Source organism: Columba livia, chromosome 2, assembly GCF_036013475.1.
Source record: "Columba livia isolate bColLiv1 breed racing homer chromosome 2, bColLiv1.pat.W.v2, whole genome shotgun sequence".
In the NCBI taxonomy this organism is placed as follows: Eukaryota; Metazoa; Chordata; class Aves; order Columbiformes; family Columbidae; genus Columba; species Columba livia.
The window spans coordinates 26,421,040-26,435,534 of record NC_088603.1 but is presented as its reverse complement, the minus strand read 5'-3'; the positions used below and the strand labels follow the sequence as shown (position 1 = coordinate 26,435,534).

The 14,495-nt window shown below is 38.9% G+C and overlaps 1 long non-coding RNA gene across 1 annotated transcript; it reads left to right on the top strand.

Annotated features, from left to right (window-relative positions):
- The first annotated feature begins 2,433 nt into the window (after nucleotides 1–2,433).
- On the top strand, nucleotides 2,434–14,226 carry LOC135578433 (uncharacterized). The gene is made up of 3 exons (XR_010470015.1): nucleotides 2,434–2,899; nucleotides 12,176–13,153; nucleotides 13,559–14,226. It is a non-coding gene; the product is annotated as an uncharacterized LOC135578433 (long non-coding RNA).
- The last annotated feature ends 269 nt before the right edge of the window (nucleotides 14,227–14,495 follow it).

The window sequence follows — 14,495 nt, the reverse complement described above, 5'->3', positions numbered from 1 at the left end:
AGATGAGGAGGTTTCCTCCCCCTGGAGATTAGCAAGCAAAATCAAAACACCTTGAGTTAAACTTTCATTTCTTCCTGTGCAGTTTCCAGAGCCACAGTATATTTTTGCATTAAGTCCCTGTGGGTATCTGTGAACTAAGCAGATACACTTTCAGAGCTTGTTTATCATCAGTAATGAAGTAAAGGTCAATCTTTATACGAAGCCAGCACTTGTGACTGTCAGAAAGAAAAAAGCTCATATCATTTAGCATCAAAAGCCAGGGACAGCAAATAACCAGGTATGCTAGGAACAATGCACTTTCTTTCACTTGAATTAAAACTGCAGAACTTGCAAGAGCCAAATCAAACTCTCTGTTCCGTCTCTGTGATATCTAGTTCTGGTAAAGCACCCCAGCCAAGACTCCTGTACCCTTTAGCCAGTTCCACTCACAAAAATAAAATGCAGCTGTTGGACTGGAGAAAGTAGCTGTCAGTGTTTCTCAAGGAATTAAGGCTGTCCGCATAGCAGTAGAAAAATCAAGACTGGCAAAAAAAGAGCTAATCTAGAGCATCCTTGTGATACAGAATCCCAGCACATTTTCTGTTTATATTAATGACCCTGGCCCCATTAGACATGAGGGAATAAAACCAGCTGATGATGCAAGGTGGAATATAGTGGGAATATAAATGAATGTCAGAGTATCCTGCTGCAAGAACTAGATGACCCAGAGGGCAAAATATAATAGAAATGAAATGAAATATAACAATGCTGCATGCAACGCCATCAATTTAAGAATAAACATTTTTGCTGTAAGTGGGAGAAGCTCATTAGCTGAAAACTGAAAACAGCAAACAGAAAAAGATAAAGGTACACGAGTTTGTCGCAAGATAATCAACAGTCGTAAACATGATGTGGTATGAAAAAAGCAAACATGATATTAGGATGTATCAAGAGAGGGCTTTCTAACAGAGCCAGAGAAATGATGGCATATATAAATTCAGAAGAATAATATTGGATAAGCAAAAGGCAGTGAAAATGTGAATATTGAAAATCATAAGCTCACAATAAAGAAAACAGGTCTGCAAGGAGTATATATATAGATGGGACTCATTCTACTGAACTCAGTGGAGGATGGGTGGATCTCCAGACTCATGGATATGGCCTAGAATGAAAAAAACTTCATCTCCTCTGTTTTAACCAAAACCACCTCTTTGTGTTGCTTTAATCCAAAGATCACTTAAGTCATAGTGTTTCAAGAGAAAATATAGGCTATTTGCTTAATCTTCCTATTAATCTGACTCAAAATGTTTATGAAAATGATATCCTGGAATACGCCATAATATTTATAATGGCTTCTGTTCTTTGTTTTAGCACCTGTAATTCACCATGCAATAGGGTAGAACAAAATACCACTGACACTTTTCTAGTAAATTTATTGACCTTTATGCCTACTTTTGCTATTAATATTGGTGGTGAAGTATGCAGCATAAAATTAGGCAGGAAAAGTCTTGATTTTTAGGAAAACTCTTTTAAAAATTGTTTCACCTCTTACCTTAGCTCTTCAACTTAAAATTTAAAAACTTAAAAAACCTGGCAATTTTCCATTTGTAAATATAGAAGTTGTTTGTTTTTTGTTGTGTGGGTTTTTTTTCCTATATATTGCTATATTGGTCAGGTGAACATTTGCTAGGATGAAACAGAAAATCATTGGCAGCCTTACCTTCCTGGGCCAGAACAGACCACAGTACATCCTTTTCAAGCAAAGAGCAATGGAGTAATCTGTAAAAGTGTAAAGAAATTCACAATCATTATTCCATATTGCTATGCTTTTCTTGCCCTCTACAAAGATATAAAGCAGAAAGTAAAAAAACATAAAAATCATAAAGTCATAAAGTTCATTATTTCACTCATGCTAATTAACGGTTACTGGTACCACTAAAACTTTTAATTAATTTCTAGGTCACTAAGGCCATCATGACTTTTATATTAATAACTTGTGTTTCAGTGTAAGTTTCAGTCAGTGATGCTAAAGAGCAACTGTGGCTTCATTAAAGAGAAATATCAAAGTGAACATCACTGTAAGTTTCATTTCCCTTTTTGCTTTTTTAATATGCATTCCATCACTTTTAAGCTTTTGGAAAATGAGTTAGGTGGTACATATCTTTTCTTATTTCCGCCCTCTTCCACAGCAGATCAGGCTTTTCATTGCAGTGAGCAATTTGAGCACTGCAGCTGTGAAACTGAGCCTTCTTAAATGCTACTGCACTTTATGACTTTGGCTATATAAACAGTAAAGGAAAAGAGGGGTCTCCGGAGTCTGGAGACTGTAATTAAGAGGTGAGTGTCAAGGGCAGACAGGAAAGCAGGTGAGCAGAGCAAAGGCTGACTGTATCACTTTGGGGAACATGTACAGCAATAGTGAGTAATCCATTAGACTATAAGGATGGATGAGGAGGAGAGGAAGAACAGAAAGAAATGATATCTCTTTACGCCCAGCTTTAAGAAATGCCTTAGGCCTCTCTTGAAGTTACCTAGCCTTATGTAGAACTGCTGTAGATTTAACAGTGGTGGGTAAAAAGGCCCCTATTTTGTCACATGGGAGAGGATGTTATACACTGAAGAGCCAGCTTTAGGCTGAAAACTGTGTATTATACAAACAGAGAAACTCTGAAGTAAAATCCGTTGCATTCTCAGTAAGCCAGTCTGTTCTTACTCCTACCAGGTGTTAACATTTAGCCTTGAAATGTGTCTGAGTGGCTCACAGTATTATTGCTGTAATTTGCACATTTAATTCTGAAAGAATTATTAATTGCAAATTTCTCTCTCTCTAGGGCTGTCACTCCTGTCCTTCCATGTAATGAATATAGAGTATTGATATAGCTTCAACTTTCCCTGCATCTGGGAGATTTCAATAGGATATGTAAGTATTTTTATGAGAATTTCCTTTTATAAGCAGTTCTAAACTACTCTTTAGAACTGGGTGAATAATACACAATAAGTCATGTATTGTAGAATTTAATCTCCTTCTATACAAATGGGTAGTAGGCTGCAATTTTCTCTATCATTTACTTTCAAAAATAGTCATTCAGTACCTGATATGAATGTATATATTCTGGGGCTCTGTCAGATAGTCACAATGCTGGGTTGTGCCTAAGCTACAAGCCATTCAAACTTCTATTTTGCTCTGGAAGTGTGTTAAGTTTCTAGTATGAATGTTCATAGATTTGAAGATCATTTTCGTTGTATGTGCTCCAGCCAAACCTTGTCAGTCAAATCCTTAAGTAATATTGCAGACAGGAGGTTGTATCGGTAAGCATGTTTGGAAGGAGTGCATAAAAGTAGTCGGAGCACAACAGAAAGCGCAGTCACTAACCCACCCACCGGCATCCTCACAGCTCCCCCTTTTACCTCTGTTGCTTTGATCAATGGCCAAACCACACACTGCAAAAAAGTTCGGAGGTTTAAGGTGTTCATTTCTTTTGTTTCCTGAATTCTCTAATTTACAGCTCTGGAAGTCCAAAAGAATTTCAAAAGTTTCAGCACACTTTTTTCATACCTACATCTGTGTAATATGTAGAAACCAGAGATTCTTGTCTCTATGTGATAAAATTTATGAGCTCACATATGATGAAGGGAACCCCAAAAGCTATTAAAACCATTAATAACTATGACTTTGCTTAAAAAGAACTTATTATTTAAAATGTCCATGTACATTTCCACTAAAGCTGAATATTTAGAAAGAATATTTTTTAAATCAGCATTCACTTCATAGTGGATGTATTATTCAAGATTTTTCTACATGTTGATTTGTTTGTCCTAGTAAGACATTTTTCTTAGGATTCATGTGCTAAGACCACCATCTCTTAGAAATTTACAGTATACTGATTTTGTATGAGACAGCTTATAAGGGAGCTGAAGAGCCTCATTCAGATGCTGAATATCTGATTTCATGATTCTTTGTCACTTTGAAACAGGCTCTTTCTATCTTGTATCTATAGATCTAGGCATCTAGGGAAAAACTTAATGTTCATGAAAAAGAAGCACCTGGAATAAGCCATATTTAAAACTGTATTGTCATGATGTTCAGTGTGTCTGCAGTTGCTTTGTTAATAGAAATATTTTTAATAACCAAATGAATATGTACAACCTGGATATTTTGTTACCTAGATGAAAAAACAGAGCTGAACTCTCTTTTCAATGGTTCTTGAGATGAAACACTTCAAATTTAACCAGCATTGCTGTCATTCTATGGAAGGTTTGCTCCAGCATCCCGGGTGGAGATGTAAAAAGCCAGCCTGGCTGCCCTGTGTCTGTCTAATTCCCTGTATCTTGTCATGTCATTGTTCAAGGGCCTGGGCATTTCCTGGCTGACTTAGCATGGTGTTTACAAGGCAGCTGCATGTCACAGCCCTCTCTTGGGGCCACATCTAAGCTGCGGCAGAGATCCCTTTTCATGATACTATTAAACCAGTGCTTTGTCAACTTTGGTGACAAGAAATGATTGCATGCTATCTCCTTTGCAGTGTACTCATTCAAATTTTTGTGCTGCTACTCTGAAACTTGATGTCATTCATATTAGGTATCTTAGAGAATTTATTTTATTGTTTTTCTTGGTTTAAAATGATATCTGGGACTCGTCAAAATATATTGATATAGCTAAAATCAGTACTTTAAATGTAGAGGGAAGACAGAGGTGTTTTCAGGTTGACTGCTGCAATTTCTTATACTGAGTCCTCTGTCGTCTTGTATCAACACAGATATACCACAGAAATACTTTGTAAATTCAATCTTCTGTATTCTTCCAAAAACATTATTTTGCTAGAGCAAACCCAATAATATCTGCCAGAGGACATGGTGTGACTCATGTTGGTTGAACTGAATACTGGGGAGGCTGGTTTTTAGTGATAAATGAGAATGAAATAGGGACAGCATAAAAAGCACATTCACTGGTGATACTGTAAGGACTGAATGAGACTGGATTGGCAGAGATTGTAAAGGACGACAAACTGCTCAAAATCAGAAAGGAGGCATAAATTATTGTTCTCTAACAAATCTATTCTACAGTATCCAGCTACAGCACTGGAGAAATGCTTCAGCAGCAGGCTGAGCTGGCTCTCTGGGTTTGGCCCCAGCTCCCATGCCCCCTTCCAGCTCACCTTGTAGGGTCTCTGGGCTTTGGGACTCTGCTGAGGGTACTGCCCACCTCATGAGCATCCTCCATGCTGCAGGCTAGAGACTGGCACCTGGCCTTGCTCTGGAGATACCTTGGCTCATGTCTGCTGCCCTTTCTACCTCTTCTCTTTCCCTCCTAATACTGAGAGGCTACCTATAATGTAGGTGTTTAGCCAGCATCCAAATTCTCTCTGCCCACTCCATTTTCTGCCCAGCTAAAGCCTCTGGAAAAGCAGCAGTTCTCTCAGTGTGCCATGGCATGGCCCTGCAGTGCCAGAGCAGTGACCAGGGAGGTCTGAACTCAGGCAGTTAATGAAGTTGATGTAAGTAGGGATAAAGCCAGGGGAGCACACAGAATATCTTGGGACAAAAGTATCTCCAGTAAGGCAAAACTGCACAGCAAAGCTGAAGAAAGTGACCTCTACTATTGCTGTAGTGGAGCAGGGGGTAAGGAAGAGGCAGATATGCATAGAAGGGAGGATTTCAGGTTGGGATTATTCAGCTGCAGACAGACAGCTAACGTAATTTCTTGTCCTCATCCCCTTGCAAGTGGATTGTGAGTGGAGGAAGAATGAGAATGAGAATTAGTTGCACTTCGAAACTCGAACTGATGGCCGAAGAAGAAAAGAAAGAGTCAAACAGGATTATATCTTAGCAAACAGGCATGCAGGTCTTGGAAAATGCTGCGCTTTGCAACTGATGCACTGAAGGGCAGTGAGGAAGGGTGCACATATTTGCATTTTGGCATTTTCCCCAGAAGCTTCTCCAAAATCCTACAGCAGAATGAAAGGATAGACTTCCACAAGGATGGTGATATTCAGCATCTTGACAGCACATTCTTGTCACTAAGGTGCAGGTGGCACGCTGAGCTGTGGGAAAGCTCAGTTTCCCTGAAGCCTCATTCGTTGAGGATCTTTTAACTGTTTCCCTGTTCCTGGCTGCTGGGCTTTCAACAACCAAGATGCTGGTGAGATTCCTGGAATCTCCTACTTTCCCTCTCCCCCAGCTCACAGCCAGGCATTCCAGCCAAGCTGCTCCCTGCAGATGTATGTTTTGATTGCTTTAAGCTGTACTGAACCCCAAAGTCCTTATTTATTTACCTATTTGAAACAAGCTAAATAAGAGATTCCCACCTGTGTGGGAAGGGGTGGGGGTGGGATGGGGGGGTGTGACAAGTGGGTTAATACCGGCAGCTTTACCCCAGGCCACTGGTCAGAAATGAAACTGAACTACACCAAATGTCACCTGGTGACATGGTTATGACAGGAAAATGTGGAGTGCAAAGTTGGTTTTTACTTCAGACGAACTATAACATCCTTTTTTTTCTCTGAGCAGTTATTTTGCTGGACTTAGATCTTAGAGGGCTGTGACCCAGCAAGAAGTCTATGAGAAAAGGAAAAATTTGAGAAGAAATTAATGTTTGAAGTTCACTCACTTTAGCTTTAGATTTAGAAGAAAAGGGTACTAGAAAAAAATAGAATAAATGGAATAGGGAGAAAGTAATGCAACACAAAGGATTCATAACTTCACAAATGAAAGAGTAAATTTAAAGTCTCCATTTGTACTTCAAATTGAATTAATATGGTGCCAAAGCTGGTTCTTAGTAGTAAAAATCATCTGATACAACAAGAAGATAAATTCTCCACTGCCGAATAAAGCATCTTCTTTAGCAGTTGTTATCACAGCCTCCTGAATGAAACACTAAGAAAACATTTGCATTTGAGACCTAATGTTTAAAAGCTACATTAGTGTGCTAACGTTATCAATGAAGAAAAATAAATGTATATTTATTATTTTGTCACTTTCTCCTTCCTGGTCACCCTGTCCACAGTTACAATGCATCCCTACAAAATTCAGGTCCCTCTGATGCAACCAGGGGTTCTCTGCCCCAGTTCTTGTTCAGCTGCTCTTGATGAAAAGGAGCACCAGTTCTAAACTGCTGGCAAAGTGTATATGAATGAATAATATGAAACTTCTTTCAGATTCTGCATCTCCAAATCGGCTGCATAGCATTGTCCATAGAAAAGGAAGTCTGAGCACATTCTGAGACTCAGCTCTGTGATGTGTTTGGGCTTGAAAAGCTGAGGGCTTAATGGTAAACCCAGTCAGGGCCATGGTGCAGAGTCTGGGCAGAAGAGTCAAGGACCAAGCTGCAGGCAGAGCAGTGCACCAAGAGGCTGCCTCCTGTGCTGCAAGAAGCCAGCTGAGCAGCGACAGAGGCGTCAGCAGCTTTGCCATCTCTCGGGATTGCTCCTATGCCAGAGCTGGCAGGAGTTACGTGGGGAAGGAGACTTTGTTGTTCAGAACAACATATTGCATGGATCATGTGCTCTTGGCCCCAGACCTGCATTTGGCAAACTCTGTAGCAAGCAGAGCCACAACTGCCACTTATTCATTAACCAGACTTGTACTACAGACATGACATCTGCCATCCTGGGCACCTTTTAACTGTTGGAGAGCGTATCAGAGTTTTAAAACCTGTTTCTCTAAAGAGTTTTCCAGTTGTTCATACAGCGCCTGCTGAAAAGAACTGTAGGTGCAACATCTTTCGTATATTGCTGATTTTTGTTGAATGTTCATTTTCACTCTGCAGGAAAGGTATGCCTACCTGTTGTGCTGAACTGCATGTCATCCCCTAAATGAGCTGTCAGCTAGAGTACTAGAGGCATTGAAATCTCCTTAGCTATGTACATTATCCAAATACTGAGTGCAGCACCACACTCATTGTAGTACTTAAGGTTTCTCATTAAAAAGCAGATTAGGCACTTCTGTGCTGTTATGCCACATAGACAATATGTCAGTACTAATGAAGCTTTAGAAAGTTTCAAAGAATTTTATCTATGAAATACAGGCACTCCTTACATTTGTCTCTCTTTAGAGGTAAACAAGGGCCCACAGCTAAAGTTGTATCATTAAATATAGAGATAGAAAGGTGGTTATTTTGTCATTCAGAATAAGTTGTTCCTCACTGCAGCTCCATAGAAGCCAGGCTGGCTGCGCACTCACTGCGCTGTGATGATAGCTGCTTGCAGGTGGTAGGCTGAAACAAATACTAATTGATAATGTAAATGGGAACTGCACTCACCTCTTCTGAACGTGAAATTAGTTAGAGCTGTGAGAATTTTGGGAGATGACAATTCTTTGTAACCAAATCTTTTGTCATAAAAATAGATTTCGTTCACTGACATTTACCTTACAAAGGTTTCTCAGTTCTAGGCTAACATTTATGATATAAGCCAGGTAAAAATAGGCAGGATATTGGGGTTCCGCTGCCCATGACACACACTCTGGCCCAAAGGAGCAATGTGAAATGGGGCCTCTTCCAAACGAGCACACTGACCACTGCTGACTTGGGCAGGCTTGCTCCAATTCTTCCAATTTCTGAAAGATCCGACTTGAAATCTAATGTAAAAAGGTTTTGGGTTTGTGTGTTTTAAAGCTTGACATTTTTCATTAAAAGGAATTTCTTATTCAAACAATGTACACAAAATTTGATGTTAAATATTTTTAAAGATTCTTCGAGGTTTCCCTGCCAGCGAAGGCTCAGAATTGTGCATGATTGTATAATATCACCAGAAGATCCTTTTAGAATCTCAGGTTCATTTCAGGAGATTAGATCATGTCTCCAGATCTTAACTGTTGTATAAGTATATATTTACTTTCAACAAAAGCATTCCCAGTAACTCCCAGATTGATTGTTAAGCTCTGGTAATCAGAGATGGCAAATGACAAATTTAATTGTGCTGGAGTATTACTAGCATGTTTTTCTGTGTAGGGACATAGTGAAGTACCAAAGGAAGAAGGACACCAAGCAAAATGAGAGGAAGTATTTTATTGTTCAGCACAGCTAAAAGCTAATCTGGCCCCATTTAAATTAATAAAATTGTTTCTACAGACTAACAGATTTGAAAAGTCTGTCCTGATCTAAATAAAAGCAAGTAAAATCATCTTTCCTAAGAGAACTTGAGACTCTCAAGGAACTTTTTCCATCCATGCTGGTGATCATATTGACCCTTTCTTTATATACTGACATGCTGTGATTTTTTTATTTTTAGACTAAAAGAGACTGCGATGCATAAACGTTTACATTAAGGGGAAAAAAGCAAAACCAGGTGGTAGCATAATAATAGGAGTCAGAAGACAGCTGGCTTTACTGGCATATCAGTGTGTTGAAAGAGCCTGGTCATTGTGGTGACGGTGCCCTTTCTTGGCAAAAGCTTTACTGTTACTTCCCACTGCATCTTCTCTCTTGTACTTCTTATGTGATTATGCACCGAAGAAAACCCAGCATTTTTAATACTGTTTGTGATGTTATTCATAACTGAAGTCTTTACCATTCTCAGTTCGTGTACGGAAGGATGGGTGTTCCCCTTCTGACATTGCAGTGCAGCCACAGGTGTCAGCAGCATCAGAGCTCCCGATCCAAACATGTCTCTTGCTGCGGATGGGCAGCCAGTCCCACTGATGTCTGCAAGACACTTGCTGTGCTGACAACAGGCCTGCAGTCCACTCTCCTCAACAAACAGGGCAAGGCATATGTGCAAATAGTATTTATTTTCACCTCAGATCTGAACATACATTGTCTGCAAAAGCAACCTGTGATGCAGAAAGAAAAAGAAGTGAGGTTTTTCATCCAAGATGTTGTGCAAAATGAATTTTAAGGGACCACTAAATTCTAGCTCCTGGAGACACATATGCCTGTATTGATTAAGATATAGCTACCTATCTGTTCAAAACCCAGCATTTATCTAGTCATTCAGTGAAAAACTCCTCCTATCACAGGAGGCTATTACTCTTGGTAGCTCTCAGAACTGTATCAGCACTTCTATAATCACATTTTCACTCATTGTTATGGAAGAAATGATCTATTTATTCTCCAAAAGGAAAAGTATATTTGGGCATGTCTGGTGTAAACTGAAGTTACGTGACCTGTTACAATGCAGAAGTGAAACTGCCTTCATACACCAGGGAAACACGGCCAGTAAATTTGCAGCAAGCATGCTGATAAGACTGTCATGGTCAGGTATCCAAAAGCTGAATAGAGAGTACAGACCAGATTTATTTTTGTTTTATTTTACTGTAGCCAGGTAAAAGTCAGAATCTTAATATTATGCAGTATCTTTAAAAAAAAGATAAATACTTAATTGATTTTGTTGGTCACATGTAATCAGAAGGGTAAGGGTCTCAAAAATAACTAAGTGCCTACAAAAATTATAAAGGGAGCAGAGGAGAAGTCGTCGTATGAACATGTGCAAATTCACCACCTTTTTGATATAAACACTTATTCTGCTGGCCAGTCTCTAGTGATTGCAGCAGCCTGTGCTTGAGGAGAAGATGCCCCAGGAATAGAGGGCCCAAAAGAGAGCCTCTGATCAGAGTTCCCAATGGATTTTACATTAAGGGAGAAGCCATAGCCAGGCTTCATCAGGCTTCTGGTGCTTTGCGGAGATAGCTGTTTCCAGATACATTTCTTCTTATTTCACAGCTATAGAAGCAAGAAAGGGCTGTCAGTGAACTTTGACCAAAAGGTGTAGCTGTGAGATAAAGGGTTCCCATAGCTGCTGGCTTTGCCCTCAGTGCCCAACAGAGATCCTTTGGGCTACCTCCAAATGTATTTTATCTGACATGACTATCTTATTTATCCCCAAAGCACCCTTTCCTAACTACTACTTTCCATGTCACTATAGATAATTTCCTACTTTGGTAGTATGGTTCTCTTATTAATGAAGTGTTAGTACTTTGCATGAATGTGTAACATTTGCTAAACCAATGTTGCAAATAACACTGTACACTTGCTAAAGGTCTTATATTAAAAAGAATAAATAATTCAGAAGAGTGAAAAAGAGATTTGCAAATTTTCACCATCATCAAATGAAAATAAAATGTATTTATTATTATTGCATCTATGAAAAGACAGCAGGACAAACTCCCCGACTAGTTTGTAATGAGAAAGCATTGTGTCATTTTTAAATGTAAATAGATATTTTGAATCATTATCCTTGCCTGCTCTCTTCTCTGGCTTAATGTTCCCCCTCCTCCCACTGCCTCTGATTTTTATAATTCCTCAATCGTTTGGATATTTCTATCATTGAGTGAATAAGGAAGTGCAGCTTGCTAAGACGAACTGGTAGTTGCTTGGATTCACAGATGCAAAACAGATTACATTTTTTTTCAGTTATTAGAACTTCAGTATTTCAAGAACACCTGAGGTTTTAGTGTCCTCCTCAAAGTTTACTGAATTCATGGAAATAGTTGGAATCTCTTCAGACAATATCTGCAACAGATATAAAAGTTTAATGTTCATAAAACTGCATAAAGAACAAGGAAGAAAAATCTGATGGCTACTTTTATATTTTTTTGAGTTTCAGCTGGTCCTAGAATTACCCTGTCATTCTTTTTCTTCTTGGTTTTGTGTTTTGTTTTTGTTTTTTTTAAAGGAAAAAAAAAGTTGATTTATCCAAGAATAAAGTCTTTCCATGGAAAGATAGATATCAGTTTTGAATGTTTAAATATTCAGAATATTCATCTTTGCATAACTAACACAAGACATTATAAGAAACTGAGTAGGAAGCAATCTACCTCTCCCTCACTTTCTAGTTTTAGGATGAGGGAGAAAAGATTCAGTTTTTCAAGGGTCACTGATGTAGCCTGGTGGTATAGTGAAATGTTTTTCATTTGTAGGAAAAAATGACGATAACATCAGAGCAGGATGAAGAGATTCTATAATGTATAGTTATCAATTGTGATGTCTGAGCAAAATAAAACCCACAGAAAAGAAGAGCTTGATGAAACACAAACATTTTGCATATTAACATATTTGTCATAATTTATTTTGGTTAGAAATATCTTGTATTTAAGAGTGATCAATGAACCATAATGCCCTTGCACCATGATTAATACTGTTTGGCATTATCTCACAAGGATACATGATTGATGGACTTCTTTGATGTCTCTCTATACAGTTATAGCGAAATTGTTCTATCTCACCTGCTGAAAAACTTTTGTGTCTTCCTTCTTCTTCCAGCCTGAACAACCCAGAGGATGCTGAGGAGTAATGGATCCTTGAGAAGAGAAGCAGAATTCTCAGGAACAGGAATTCCCTATGGAGAACACAGGGCAGAGTCTGCAGTGCTGCCACTTGCCTCACAGACAGCTTGATAGACCTAAAAATGGCAAAACTCATTTGAAGGATGGATGTAGTCAGCCACCTACAGATAAATAAGAGTATAAAACCCAGCCAAAAACAAGCCCAAAACTGTGTATGTAGTTAGGTCCTTGACATATCATCTTAATACATTATGTGTCTTTGTATGAAAAATAGATTGCTTCTTACATTTTAACAAAGAATCAAGGAAAGTATCATTTTTCCTCGAGGTATTAAAAGCAGGGTCTAATTAGTTATTAGCTGTGGATATTTTATACTCTCATTTTTGGTCCCTTTTCCGGTGATGGATAGATCTGGATATTTCCCAACCTGTAACAGGTTTCTGAATGGTATATACAGTCAATTTAAACCACTGGGTGGCTCTTGCACCTCACTCACCTATTATTTCTGTGAGTTTGGCATAGTTGTTCCTCTGACAGAACTATAAACTTTAATAAGGCAGAGGATAGCTATTGCCGAAATGGGAGTATAAAGGATTTTCTACAGTCTGTTTATGACTTACCAGATGAAAATCCAAAGTTCATCAAATTTCAAGCATAGGTTTTCTGTTCATGCACATCTTTGCATAAATCATTTGTTCTTATGAACACTACAGAAGCAGACTGAGTTTAGGGTACAACTATAATCAAATTTCTCTCTGTTCTGTCTAATCTGCTCTAGAAAACAAAAAACAAAACAAAACAAAACAAAACAAAACAAAACAAACAGTGGGCTCAAGAAGAAACAGAAAGTAACAGTCCTCCATGCTGATGAATCAAAATGTTCAACATAGGTGATGTAAAGGGCTTTCCTAAGGATAAAAGAAGTCTTTACAAGATAATCTGAGAATTCTATAAGGTATCCTATGCATGCTTTTTACCTACTTTTTCAGAACATTGTACAATTAGCCTTCTTTTTTTTTTTTTAAAACTAATCACTCTAATTTTCACCCAAGCCTGAAATGTATTTAGTGATAAAAGACAAAAAAAAAACCCTCTAGACAATGAATCATCACACAGAGGCAATGATAACCTGTGCAAATAGCACTCTAAGCCTCCTGTAATGAGAAACTGCTGAATGATAACATTATAGAAAAAAGAAACTGGTTGATTTATTCCTTACATTAAAGTAACATCTATGGGCTGTAAAATCACAGCCCCACTATGTTCAGCAAGTAGTAAAGACAGTCTTCGATTGCTTTGTATTAGTGAGATCTCATAAAGGCTGTGATGCTGTCAATAACTCTAGCCTATGTGACCACAGATGTGTTGCTGGCAAGGACACCTGCTAAGAAGACTTTTCACTCCTTCCCAGCCTGGTACCACCGCGGGCGTTACTCTCCCCCAGTCTGACCAGCACTGCATCTGGACTCATCTGCAGAGAAGGAAGCAGTGTAACCTGTAGACAGTGAGAAGCTATCTGCTGAATGTTGTTTACCTTAGGCTAGATAGACGCTCATCAAATGGAGTGAAAAGAGGATGCCCAGCTGTACCTTGGACTTAATCCTGTGTTAGGAGACAGACTGCCTTAGCTCACTGAATTACTGGGTATACTGCTGCTTATAGAACTTGGTTAGAAACTTCTCATATAGAATCTGCTTAGCTTAAGTAAGTTTGCTTAACATAACTTCTGCCAACTGTGGACCACTTAACTTTCTCCTTTATTAAGTAAAAAAGACCTCAGAATCTCCAAGCTAGAAGATAAGGGGAGCTGCAACCCTGGAGATAAGTAAAGGAACAGAATGGCACCTAACAAAGGATGAGAAACAGAAGAATGTTTTGTCTATTGCCAAGAACTTATTCTTCTCCAGCTGCAAGCACAAAATAGCAACTGAAGATCAGGACTTTGATTGACAGCCTGCCTGATGAAAATGAAGAGATTCAATGAAGAACAAAGAGACCCCAGACTCTGATTTTGCAATTGGCCCAGAATGACACACTGGGGGTGGGGGGAGTGGACTGTGGGGGTATAATTGTCCAAGGTGGGGTTTTTTTGCTGAAGGTCCCTCTTCAAGAGGCATATATCTTGAGATGCTCTACTCCAGACCTTGTGAATAAATTATTTATTTTAGAAGAATTTCTGGAATCTATACCTGAGTCTCTGCTACAAGAAGCCTAGGGAAAAGGAACTTTTCTGACACCCAGTGCAGTGATCATGTACCTTATGAGTGCTTTGTGCCATTGCACTGTGGGGCAGGGAA